This window comes from Erythrolamprus reginae, chromosome 1 (genome assembly GCF_031021105.1).
Source record: "Erythrolamprus reginae isolate rEryReg1 chromosome 1, rEryReg1.hap1, whole genome shotgun sequence".
Classification (NCBI taxonomy): Eukaryota; Metazoa; Chordata; class Lepidosauria; order Squamata; family Dipsadidae; genus Erythrolamprus; species Erythrolamprus reginae.
In genome coordinates, this window is record NC_091950.1 from 252,281,415 (window position 1) to 252,293,883 (window position 12,469).

General features: G+C 43.1%; 1 long non-coding RNA gene across 1 annotated transcript in view; it reads right to left on the bottom strand.

The window, feature by feature from the left end:
• Positions 1-12,238, bottom strand: part of LOC139156784 (uncharacterized) — a 67,728-nt gene extending 55,490 nt beyond the window's left edge. Inside the window, exon 1 of the long non-coding RNA XR_011557377.1 lies at positions 12,143-12,238. This is a non-coding gene — a long non-coding RNA (uncharacterized lncRNA). The remainder of the gene's footprint in view (positions 1-12,142) is intronic.
• Positions 12,239-12,469: the final 231 nt, after the last annotated feature.

Consider the following 12,469-nt stretch of genomic DNA (forward strand, 5'->3'; position numbering starts at 1 on the left):
AACATAAACTCTCAGTGTACGTACATAGGATAAGATACCAATAGGAGAAGGTAATAGGAAATGTGAGAAGGCAAGAAAGATGAGAATAGTCGAAGGATAATACCAGTATAGCCCTAATACATAGGTAAATGTCCTTAATAATATCCTATAAGACAGTGCTGTGGGACTTAGGTGTTTAGCAAAAGGGGAAAAACTACCCTGTGTCTGGTTATAATATAATGCCATTTAGCAGTGTCCCGAGGGAAGGAGTTGAAACAGTTGATGTCCAGGATGTGAAGGGTATGTAGATATTTTCTCAGTCCTCTTTCTGTCTTGTACCTTGTACTTTCCAGTCCTCAGTGGAAAGCAGCCTGGTTGCAATTGTGGGGGTTTTTTTCTGCAGTCCTAACTATCCATTGGGGCCTATACCTGTCCTGTTTTGGACACAATATTCAAAATTATTCAAACAGGAGAGATTCAAATGGAGCAATTCCTTCCCATGAGTAGGAGTCTATGTTCCCAAGGTAACAGCTGACTTTTTAGCAGTAGTTTCACACTGTTGGTTCGTGTTAAACATGCTCAACAAGTTTACCTAGGTCTTTTACATACAATGCTGCCAAGCCAGGTTCCCTCTCCCCCCCCCCCCCACCTTCTATACAAGTGTCTGATTTTTTCCCTACGTAGTGCAATTTTTTTTACATTTCTTCCTGTTTTATTCTATCCTCTTCATTTTAGACCACACCTCAAACTTTTTAGATTTTTTCCCTACAAAACATTAGCAAACCCTCTCAACTTGGTGTACTTTTCAACTCCCTGATCCACATCATTGATAAAATGTTCACTAGCAAAAGGCCTAAGACTGTGGCTGTTCCCTCAATACAATCACTGCAATACAACCAGGGGTAGCCCTTCACTGAACACAACCCCTCAGTTGTGGTTATTTATTACATGTGGTCATTCAGCCACCCATCAGCCCATCCAACAGTATTATAATCTAGACCAGATTTTACCATTCTAGGAAAGGGAACGGTGTAAGGCTTTCTATCAAAGGCTTTCTATTCTGTTCAACCTTTTAACAAGGTTTAGCAGAACAATTGCATGTAAGTATGTATGTTTTCTGAGAATAGTGGAAAAACAAAAGCCAATTTAATTTAATAGATTTATAAGCCTTTCCTTATTTGCAAGGATATGAAACTTTCAGTAATTTTAGAAAATACTTGTGTATATTTAGAAACCTGGATGGAAATGCTGCCTCTGCTGCACATATCAGCAATGTATTGTATTATTATTCCGATAATGTTCAGTTCTCATTTATCCACTATCAAAGGCTTTCCTTGCTTTTGAGTTAAAGTATCCACCCATCCTTAAGTCATCACAAAACAATGCTGGTATGACATTTGGTGTCCTGGTTGCCAATTTCATATCCTATCTCTATTGTCACTGTTCTGAGTCACTGGGCTCCCTGTTCCCTGTGGCCAAATATCCTCTAGTTTTTGGGCTGACAGAAAAATATGCAGATATAAAATTTATTGCTCCAATAACCAAGTCCTCTTCTGATTCAGGAAGTAGTCTAGCAAAAACACTCTCCGTATTATCATTTTAATGCAGGACAATGTGCATTAACAAATTTTAAACAAGACAACTAACAACGGATAGGTTCCCTTAGCCTTGTTCCTCTTCCACTCAAGCATACATATCTTGGGGTGGGGCTGGGGAGCTAACACTTGCTTTCCCTAATGTATGATGCCTGCAGCAAGTCTAGCAAATGCAGAGTGCTATCTTGAATGGCCTGGATAACAGGACACATTTTTGAACAAGACACATTTTTGAACATGACAATAGCATTTGCACTTATATACTGCTCCATAGTGCTTTTACAGCCCTCTCTAAGCAGTTTACAGAATCAGCATATTGCCCCCAACAATCAGCATATTGCCCCCACCTCAGAAGGATAGAAGGATGAGTCAACCTTGAGCTGCTGGTGAGATTTGAACTGCTGAATTACAGCTAGCAGTTAGCTGAAGTAGCCTGCAGTACTGCACTCTACCCGCTGCGCCACCCCTGCTCTTGGCTGCAATGTGTATTCATAAATAGCTAAGCTGACCAGTAGCTGATATAAGAGAGAATATGGAGTCAAATTAGAGAAATACTTATTGGTATTGTTAGTGATAACAGTAATAATTTTGCAGCTGGCTGAGGAATTCTGGGAGTTGAAGTCCACAAGTCTTAAAGTTGCCAAAGTTGGAGACCCCTGTTCTAAGGGGCTGGAAATACCCTCAAAAAGCAGGCAGCAGCTGTCCAGGTTCTCTTGCAGCCCAAGCCACAGGTGGTGGAGAAGTTCCCACTCAGTGACTGGAAAGGAAGGAAGAACTTACTGTCACTCCTGACCACTTGTTGATGAAAGGTCCTAGGTCATGTCCGGGGCAAAAATAGCCCTGAGAGAAGGGGGAAAATATGACTTTAAAATTCAAATCAACTTTAAACTGCTTCTGAAGTGGGTTGAAGGAGGAGGACACATCACAAGGACCTATAATTTAAAAACAGCTACTGTGACAGGGCTGTGCAGCAATTAGAGGGACCTAAGGATAAAATTACTCCAACTACTTGTGATCATAGTTCCCTCTAAGCTGAGCAATGAGCAATCGCTCACTTAAAAATCATCATCAACTCAGAGTTTTCCAAACCTGCCCAGAAGCCGAGAGGGAAAGAGTGAGAGGGAAGGAGAGAGAGAGGAAGAGAGAGAAACAGATAGAAAAAAGAGAGGAAGGAAAAGAGAAAGAAAAAGAATGGGAGTAAGGAAGAGAGAAAGAAAATCAAAATCTAGTTTGAAACTACATCAACTATTTAAGTGGCATTTTGATATTGATAGAGTTGCCCTATTATGAGCTCACTGTTATAGACACACAGTATTTATTTATTTATTTATTTATTTATTTATTTATTTATTTATTTATTTATTATTTCTGTGCCGCCCAGTCCCAAAGGGACTGCTGCTCAGACGCTATACTTTTCCGCCCACCCCCAAAAAAAATTAGAGGGAACACTGCTTGTGATGTGTATTTACTACGAGTGGTAAAAGGTGGCTGGTTTTCTTTTCCGTCTTTGCTGCTGCTTTTTTTCATTATATCTCCAACCATTTCACCAGATAGATCATTTGCAGTGAAAATGCAGAAAAGTGTGACTTCTCAATTCCTATTCTGAGCTGAGCTGGCTGCCTGGTCTTCTTTATCCCACTTGGGCATCTCTCAAACTAAATTCACATAGGAAAATCCAGGACAGAAATTGCCTCAGTTGGGACAATAGACCTTACTATGATGGCACTGCTAGCTTGGAACTTTAAAGACTAGGAATATGAAAAGTCTAAGGAGATTCTCAGTCATCCAAGTCATGGATGCTTTTTTCAAGAGGCAAGTGGACTTTCTCTGTTTTTCTTTGAAGACCTTTCACTTCTCATCCAAGAAGCTTCTTCAACTCTGAAGAATTAAAACTGACCAGCCACTCTCTTGAGAAGAAAGTGACTGAGACTGACAACCTCAGGAAAACCCGACAAAAGAAGCAACAAAAGCCCTATTCAACCTTCCTGCTTGGCGCCAATGAGGAGAATGGTTGTGATGAACGGGACTGTCATACGTGTTAGAGCTAAACCAAAGCTGTCATGTTTCCTACTCTGCTTGTTGGCTTGTTCAGTCACAACATGAAGGAACGCCCAGAGCCCAGCCAAGAGGAATTGGGCTTTTTACACAGAGGGAAATGCAGAGCTTTGGCAGGACCTTGATTGGCTTTTTGAACACCTTATCCAGGGAAGAGGAGAGAGCTTATGTGGGTGCATAAACTGAGTTTCTGCCTTAGCTTTAAGTGGACTGAAAATAATGGGTTGTAAACATCTACTTTACTAAACTCACTTAGGACTGTATGACTGTAACTTGCTGCTTGAATCCTTACGATTTATATTAATATTGATTGTTTCTTGATTGCTCATTTGTACCCTATGACAATCATTAAGTGTTGTACCTCATGATTCTTGGCAAATGTATCTTTTATTTTATGTACATTGAGTGCATATGCACCAAAGACAAATTCCTTGTGTGTCCAATCACATTTGGTTAATAAAATTCTATTTGGTTATTGAAACTGATGACCAGGTGCTGCCTCTATGTTGGTAGAGGCAGGCAGGATTCCCTGGGGCACCATTTGTTGGGGGTCAGGGGAAAGGGAGGGTTTTGCCTTCTCTTTCTGCTCAAGATCCCCATGTACAATTGGTGGGGCACTGTGTGACACAGAATGCTGGACTCTATAGGTTTTGGCCTGATTCAGCATGGCTCTTCTTATATTCTTATGTTCTACTCTACTCTACTCTATTCTATTCCATTCCATTCTTAGCAGTACGACCTGTGAGTTTAAGATTCCAGCTGGTGCCCCTTAACAAATAATCCCTTTAACATTATTTGCCATGTAATTGTAAAATATAATTTGTGTATTACTGGACAATATCAAACAATTCTCTCCAAGCACTTCCCCCCCCCCATATTCACTCAAGAGGGATATCAAGTTCTATCTTGTTATATTTTTAGTTCTCTGAGTAAAAGAACCAGAACTAAATTTTCTAACTTTTTATTATCGTGAAATACCAGCCAGCTCAAAGAGAATACTTTACATAAAATTCCTTTCTCTAGCTGTCTTACATTCCAAATCTGCTGCATTTTGCAAGGGTTTCAACTTAAGTTTAACTTATATTGTTTTATTTAGAGCAGATCCCCAAATTTGTAGATACCAAGATGATGAGAAAAGCCAATCTTGTAGAAAGGTTTGGGATTTGGAGGACTGCAGAGTTTGAGTTCTCCTATTTTATTCCCATTGTTGCGTATCACTGCTTTTTGTTTATCTTTCTTCAAGTAACTCAGTTTTTATAAAGAGGCAGTTGTTCATGCTCATGTTTGATATTTCTCATTTTAAGGGCTAATGTGACAAAATTTGACAGCCATTTTTGACAGCTAATTTAAAACTCTTCTTTGTAATTTTCTGGGCATTGCAAGGAGGAAACAGGAGGCTGCTATATTTAGAGGTGAGAATCAGTTTGGTGTATGGTTAAGGAATGGGGTTAGAAAATGGGAGAGTGCGAGTTCTAGTCCTGCTTTGAGCATAAAGCCAACTGGTTGACTTTGGTTCAATCCTTCTCTCTACTTCCTAGGAAGTAGACAATGGCAAATCACTTCTGAAATCCTGCAAAAATACTGTAAGGACTAGTTTGGGCATCAAAAATGTGCTTTGGAAGGCACCTGCCTGTGTGCATGTAGACACACAAAATCCCAGTCTAAAGATGAAGAAAAACACTATCCCTGTTTCTCCAAATAAAATTGTGGCAGTCTTGTCTTTTCAAAATAACTCTGAAGAAGAATTTTAACATGGTCTCTTCCCAACCCCCACCCCAAAATAATAGCACACCCTCTTCCCATTTTATTGGGAGGCTGAAGAGAAATGGGTGTCAGAAACGGAGATGGAAAAGATAATGGGTAGGACAGGAACTCTGGGAAGACATGATATGGCTGTGACAGCAATGGGAAGGAAAGGAGGAAAGGAATTCACTTTTGGCTTCAGCCATTCCCCTCTGGTTACACCCACACTAGATCAGCTAACTTTCCAAGTTATTGAGACAATAAGTTGCAGGGGGTTTTTTACACCTTGCAATCCAGTCGAATTGAAAGGGGGAAATCCTTACAAATCTGGAATCCCCAATTGACAAGAGAAAGCAGCTTCTGGCCTTGGACTGGGGAGAAAAAGATAGGTGAAGAGCTCCCCTCCCAAGTGATACTACAATAGCTCTTTTAAAAGTCTTGAAGGGTTCTGCTCCATGAAAACATTTGAGGCTCATCTTCTGGGAGAGAGGTAGGAGAGGAGGACTGTGGCCACAAAGGGTTCTTGATGCTGTCTAGCCACCTAAACTAGATCTGAAAATATCTGCAAGAAAACAATCAAGCTCAGATATCCCTGATTTCAGCCTTGAGCGGCAAATACCGTTATCAATTATGGCTGTGCTTGATACTCCTAGGTCACTTATCCAAGAAAGCAAAACACACCCTAGGATTGTGTGTGTGTGTGTGTGTGTGTGTGTGTGTGTGTGTGTGTGTGAGAGAGAGAGAGAGAGAGAGAGAGAGAGAGAGAGAGAGAGAGAGACCCTCCCTATGAATTTCCAGAACAACAATAATCTCCAGATTGGCAGTCACCACGGCAAGCCTCCACAGTCCTTGAAAGCCCAGTAAAAAGACATCTCTCCCCAATGGCCTTTAAAGACGGAGGGTGATACCCCTGGGTAGTTTGGCCTGGTGCAGGGTTAATTAACCCGCACATCCTCTCCTCCGATGTGACTGTGTCAAAAGCCTGGGTCGGAGGTAATGAAGATTCCCTACATAGCTTAACACTCTAGGAGACAGCTAAGGATTAAAAGCACCTGGAAGGGAAGGCTGAAACACTGATAACCTTGATTTACTTGAGCGAGATCCCCAATGCTGTTCCCATTTCCTCGGGTCCATCAATAGGATCTTCTCAGCAGCTGGAAGAGGGAGAGGCGTCCATTGATCTGAACAGGCGTTGTTCTATTAATCTGACATCCGGTATAATGGATGGGATGGGGTGGGGTGGGGTGGAGTGGGGTGGAGTGGAATATAGAGGAGGAATAGAATGGAATGGATCAGAATAGGACAGGATAGGATAGGATGGGATGGGATGGAATAGAATAGAATAGAATATAGAGGAGGAATGGAATAGAATAGAATAGAATAGAATAGAATAGAATGTTATTGGCCAAATGTGATTGGACACACAAGGAATTTGTCCCGGAGCAAATGCTCTCAGTGTACATAAAAGAAAAGTTCATAAAGAATTATAAGGTACCACACTTAATGATCGTCCAGGCACAAATAAGCAATCAAATCATATTAGGAACCAGTCAGCGGGAGCTAGTTCTGGGGTGGGGAAAACACTGTCACGGACCCTTCCTGATCCGGATCCAGGGTGAGGAGGGAAAAGTGGGTGCCGCTTACGGGACGGGATCTGTCGCGCTGCAGACAGATCGCCTCGGGATGATGGTGGTGAAGGTGGGGAATCTCTTCCATGGCCGCAGCGTTTGAGCGAAACCGCTTTTGCAGCGGCTACCTAAAGACCAAGCCTGGCCCAAAGGACCCTGGCCTCCTCGGTGGCTTTTCCAGGAATTCCGATCACCCTCCAGTTCCTGGCAGTTGATTGATGGGAGGGGTCCAAATGTAAAGCAACCCAAACAAGGGATTAACTGCCAAGGCTTCCAGAGAGTGAATAGTTCTCACTGCTTTAGGAGGCAGCGCCGGTTGAATTATTCATCAACCTGTTGCTTAAGACTCCAAGCTGCTACGCACTGGATGCGTCTCTGTGTGGAAGGGCTAGAAGGGTACCTTCGTAGCGCCTCTACCCTTGCTCCAAAGATCCCCGCTTTCTTGCAAGGCCTGGTTTTGAGGCTTAAATGCTGGCACCCAGTCCCTGGTTCCGATCCCGCAAGGTGCGGGGTCAAATCCTTTCGGCGGAGGCAAAACCTTCCTTTGGGAGGTTTTTTTTCCTTCATCTCCCCGTTGCATTTGCGTAGTAGCCCAACACTTGAACCTCCTGGGTTCTGGGGTTAGCCACCTGAAGGGCCGTTTACAGCAGAGGTACGTTTCACTGAACAGGGTATGGGGCTTATTTCGATAACCAGCGGTTCGGGTGTACCTGGCTACCGGCCACGCCTTTTTCAGGCCCGGTCTAAATTTGAATCGGTGACCCGATTTGCTCGCGAATTCGGACGATATTAATCACGGAAACCCCTCCACACACCAAATAATAATGACGACGATGATGATGATGATGATAGTAATAGTAATAATAGTAATAATAATAGTAATAACAGTAATAATAGTGATAATAGTGATAATAGTAATAATAGCAATAATAGTAATAATAGCAATAATAGTAATAATAGTAGTAATAATAGTAATAATAGTGATAATAGTAATAATAGTAATAATAGTAATAATAGTAGTAATAATAGTAATAATAGTAATAATAGTAATAATAGTAATAATAGTAATAATAGTAATAAATTCAGGCCTCTCGTTATTGCCCACGACAAAGATTGCACTGTCTTTACAGCCCTCTCTAAGCGGTTTACAGAGACCGTCGACACCGGGAGGGGGGGGTCATTTTTTTTCAAATTCACCCCAAAGCCGCGTCTGAACGAGCCTGCCTGCCTGCCTGCCTGCCTGTGTTCATTTCCACCAAAGTTATATCCGATCGAGACAATGCGATCCAACCATCCCTTGCGTGGACAGAAAGCCTAACCTTGCCGCCCCTTGCACACACACACCCAACTCAAACTCTTTATCCGAGAGAGCATCAAGGTAGAAAAACACTCTGCAGGGCTGTTTTATATATCGCTGCTCTCAAGAGGACAATAGCAACAGCATCTAGACTTATATACCGCTTCGCAATGCTTTTACAGCCCCTCTCTAAGCGGTTTACAGAATCAGCCTATTGCCCCCGACAATCTCGGTCCTCATTTTACCCATATCGGAAGGTTGGAAGGCTGAGTCAACCTTGAGCCGGTGGTGAGCTTTGAACTGTCTCGCCGCGAGGGCCCGGACTCTTAACGTAAAACCGGAGGGGCTTTTGAGGCCGCTCCGCTGCAGTCGCTTGAAGACCCCGCCGTTTGAAAGCAGGGAGAAGCGCAACGCGGTCTTGGCCCGCTCTTTCAGCCTCCTGTTTTTCTCACGCGCCGGCTGCAGAGCTTCAGGTGTCAGTCGCCCTCATTGCGCCAAGGAAGAAAATCCCTCAAACGCCCTTAGTGCGGATAGGTGGGTGAAAGACCTCGATGCGCAGAAAGTCCATGCAGCTTAATCTGTCGTCCAGAACCAAAGGGAGGTGCTGTCATGCTTCGTTTGCTTCTCAGATTATAAGCGGCTATTTAGATACATTTCGGCCGCGGTACTATACATCTAAGCAAATATGTAATGGTTAGCCTCCCAATGTGTGATAGGTCGCGGGGGCATGTGGTGTTATTTAAATACAAGTTTTTCTTTCTTTCTTTCTTTCTTTTTTTCTTGTCTTTTCCTTTCTTTCTGTTTCTTCCTTCCTTCTTTCCTCCCTTTCTTTCTTTCTTTCTTTCTTTCTCTTTCTTTCTTTCTTTCTTTCTTTCCCTTCCCTTCTTTCCTCTCCTCTTTTATAACTTTCCCTTCATTCCTTTTGCACTTCTCTTTTTTTCGTTTTATTCCCTCTTCCCCTCCCTCCCTTCCTTCCTGCCCTGCCTTCCTCTCACATTTCCCTCTTTCGCTTCCTTCTCTATTTTCACTTTTTCCCACTTTCCCTTTCTCCCCCTACCCTTCCCGTATCCTCTTTCCTTTCTGTTTTTCTTCTCTTGTGTGGGAGAAGAAAGGATGGCCCCGTTGGTCTTCCTGAGGCAAGCCAGTAAACTTCTTCACCGAAATGAATGCGACCCGAAGCCTCCTAAAGCTCCTGGAAGTGTAGGAGTTTTACAGAACAGCTTTCTATTATTCCTTTACGGCGGGAGGACTGCAGCCTGCCGCAGCTAGTTCCCTTGTATGCTCCGCTTACAAGCAATGCGGGCAATCCGGCGGTAGACAACGATTTGGCAAGTTTGTTGTACCTTCCCGACTTACTAGTCATACACGCCGCGAAGATTCCGCCGCTCCCGTTCTCCTCCGAACTGGGGGCCGATTCGGTTAACTGAGAAGGAACGAAAAAACAAAACAAAACACTGCTCTTGGTTCAGTCCGGGTTTCCGAAATTTGAAAAAATAGTTTTTTTGTTTTTTGGGGGGAGTAAATTCGGTGACAACAACTGGTTTCGAATAAATGCGTTTTAGGATAGATACAGGAAGTGAGAGGTGCCTGGCGCGCCCTCTGAGCTTGTTGGTTTTCTCGTAGACATTCGTTAGCCAAACTAGGTAACATTATCAGTGCTTGGTAAGGAGTGCAATTTGCTGTCGTTTTATGTTCTAGTGGCTTGCTCTGTCAGGGTTGGTGAGAGCAGGAATACTGTAGTTCCAATCTTAAACGCGTTTCAAATAACTCGCAGTGCAATCCTATCCAGATTTACTCCTGCCTCCCCTGGGGCGTTCAATGGGGCTTATTTTCTAGTAAATTGGATAGGATTGCAGGCTCGGATCTTTGGGAGGTGTTTTCCTTTAGGCTGTATTTACAGTATAAGGATACTTTAGTAAAAATGAATTTAATTGAATGAAGACTTCAAACCAATATTCAGACACGGAAGTTTAATCATCATTGAATTCAGTTGGGTTTATAAAGTTCAGTGCAATTTACTTTCTTTTAAATGTATGTTACAGTTGCAGTCTAACAACCAATCCTAGGCGAATCTACTCAGAAGTAAACAGGTATTAGATAGATACAATTCTTTATTCGCCAAGTATGATTGGATACACAAGGAATTTGTCATTGATGCATAGTAAATTGGCTAAATGAATTCCAATGGCCCTTTCTTCCAAAACACACTGTATTTTCTTTTTAGCTGCACTTTAGGATCTCACTATAAACCATCCTCATAAAGCATAACATTTTGTACCTGTTTTGTTGTGAGCCGCCCTGAGTCTGCGGAGAAGGGCGGCATAAAAATCTAATTAATGAAATAAATAAGCAAGCAAGCAAACAAACAAACAAACAAACAAATAAATAATCTGCGTTAAAAAGAAAAGCAAACAGCGAAATTATTCGATTGCGTTTTAAACAGGCCGATTGTTTTAAAATAGGTTTTAGAGAGGAATCTGGGATGAAACAGAAATGGAACCCCAGCAGGTTGCAGGAATTCCAGGCGCCTTTGGGGTGCGCAGCTCCTTCGACGTGTTTGCATTTGCTTCTTAGCAGAACAGAACGACAAAGGGTTAGAAGGAATCTTTGAGGTCTTCTAGTCCAACCCCTACTCAGGCAGGAAGCCCTGGCCTATACCATTTGGTGTTACGTTTCCGACTTGCACGGGAAGGAGGGAATTGAAAACGGGGTGATTTTACCGGCGCAGGCCGAAACTGGAAGCAAAACTCCTCACCCATCTCTGTTGTATATTGACAATTCCAGGGTCAAATCCAACCTGCCTGAAACTGATTTCAATTTTCCTAGCACCGCCACTCAAGGAAGGAAAAAGGCTTTTGAAAGGAAAAGGGAAGGAAAAGGGCTTTTGAAAAGCACCGTTCACTCCAGATCAGTATCTACTCTTAGATTATTCAAGAGGCGGCCAATCCAGACACGGGTAGCTTTTCAAGCGGAGGAAGAAGGCAACGCCGCTTTGCGGTTCCCACCAGCTTCGGAGTTTCCCGCGGCCCTTCCTTTCTAGAGAACAGGAGAAAGGACTTGAGTTCTGTGCGTAACTCTCTTAGAACAGAAACAAATGTTACTCCGGACCCTGGTAGGTTGTGTTCAATGTTCCGGAGAGGGTGGGGAAGATTTCGGGAGACACATACATACATACATACATACATACATACATACATACATACATACATACATACACACGTACGTACATACATACATGCATACATACATACATACATACATACATACATACATACATACATACATTGCATTGGCATCCTTCAGTCTCGAAAGACCATGGTAGAGCATAAAGCCTGGGTAGGTTGGTATGGACTCTACATCCATCAATCCATCCATCCATCCATCCACCCACGCACGCAGGCACGCAGGCACGCAGGCACACACACACACTACTCAAAAAATAAAGGGAACACTCAAAGAACACATCCTAAATCTGAATGAATGAACTATTCTCATTGAATACTTCGCTCTATACAAAGTTGAATGTGATGACAACAAAATTAAATTGACTGTCAATCAGTATTGCTTCCTAAGTGGACAGTTTGATTTTACAGAAGTTAGATTTACTTGGAGTTATATTGTGTTGTTTAAGTGTTCCTTTTATTTTTTTTGAGCCGTATACACATACACTCACACATACACACACCACTCCTCGCTTTTCCCTCACCCCAACGTCGGACTGTGTCACTCCGGGGTCAGTTGTCAAAACGGCGACGAGGATTGGCAAAACAATAACCAGTTGAGGCTGGAGGTCTCTTTTATCAGGAGCGATCCGTCGTCACCTACCCGCTTAGTAGACTTTTTACCTTGTTCCGAGCGGTACAACCAATCAAAGCGGAGAAGAGCGCCTTTCGCTCGCTCCAGACGGAGGGCTCGTTGGGGAAACAAGCCGGCGGGGGCGGGGGCGGGTGGCTGCAGGGGCGGAAGTTCTTGGCTCTCTCCCTCCCGCTTTAGCTTTCACCTAAAAAGAGAGAAGATCCTGAACCGGCGGTTTCATCGGCGATGGAGGGGAAAGAGGCACACGTGGCTGAGATAAGTGGAATAATTCCCGGTTTGCAGTTCTTGGGAAGATCCAGATTCCGGACCTCGAAGGAGTAGCGGAACGGTGAATCCGGTAAGAGCAACGCTGCTGA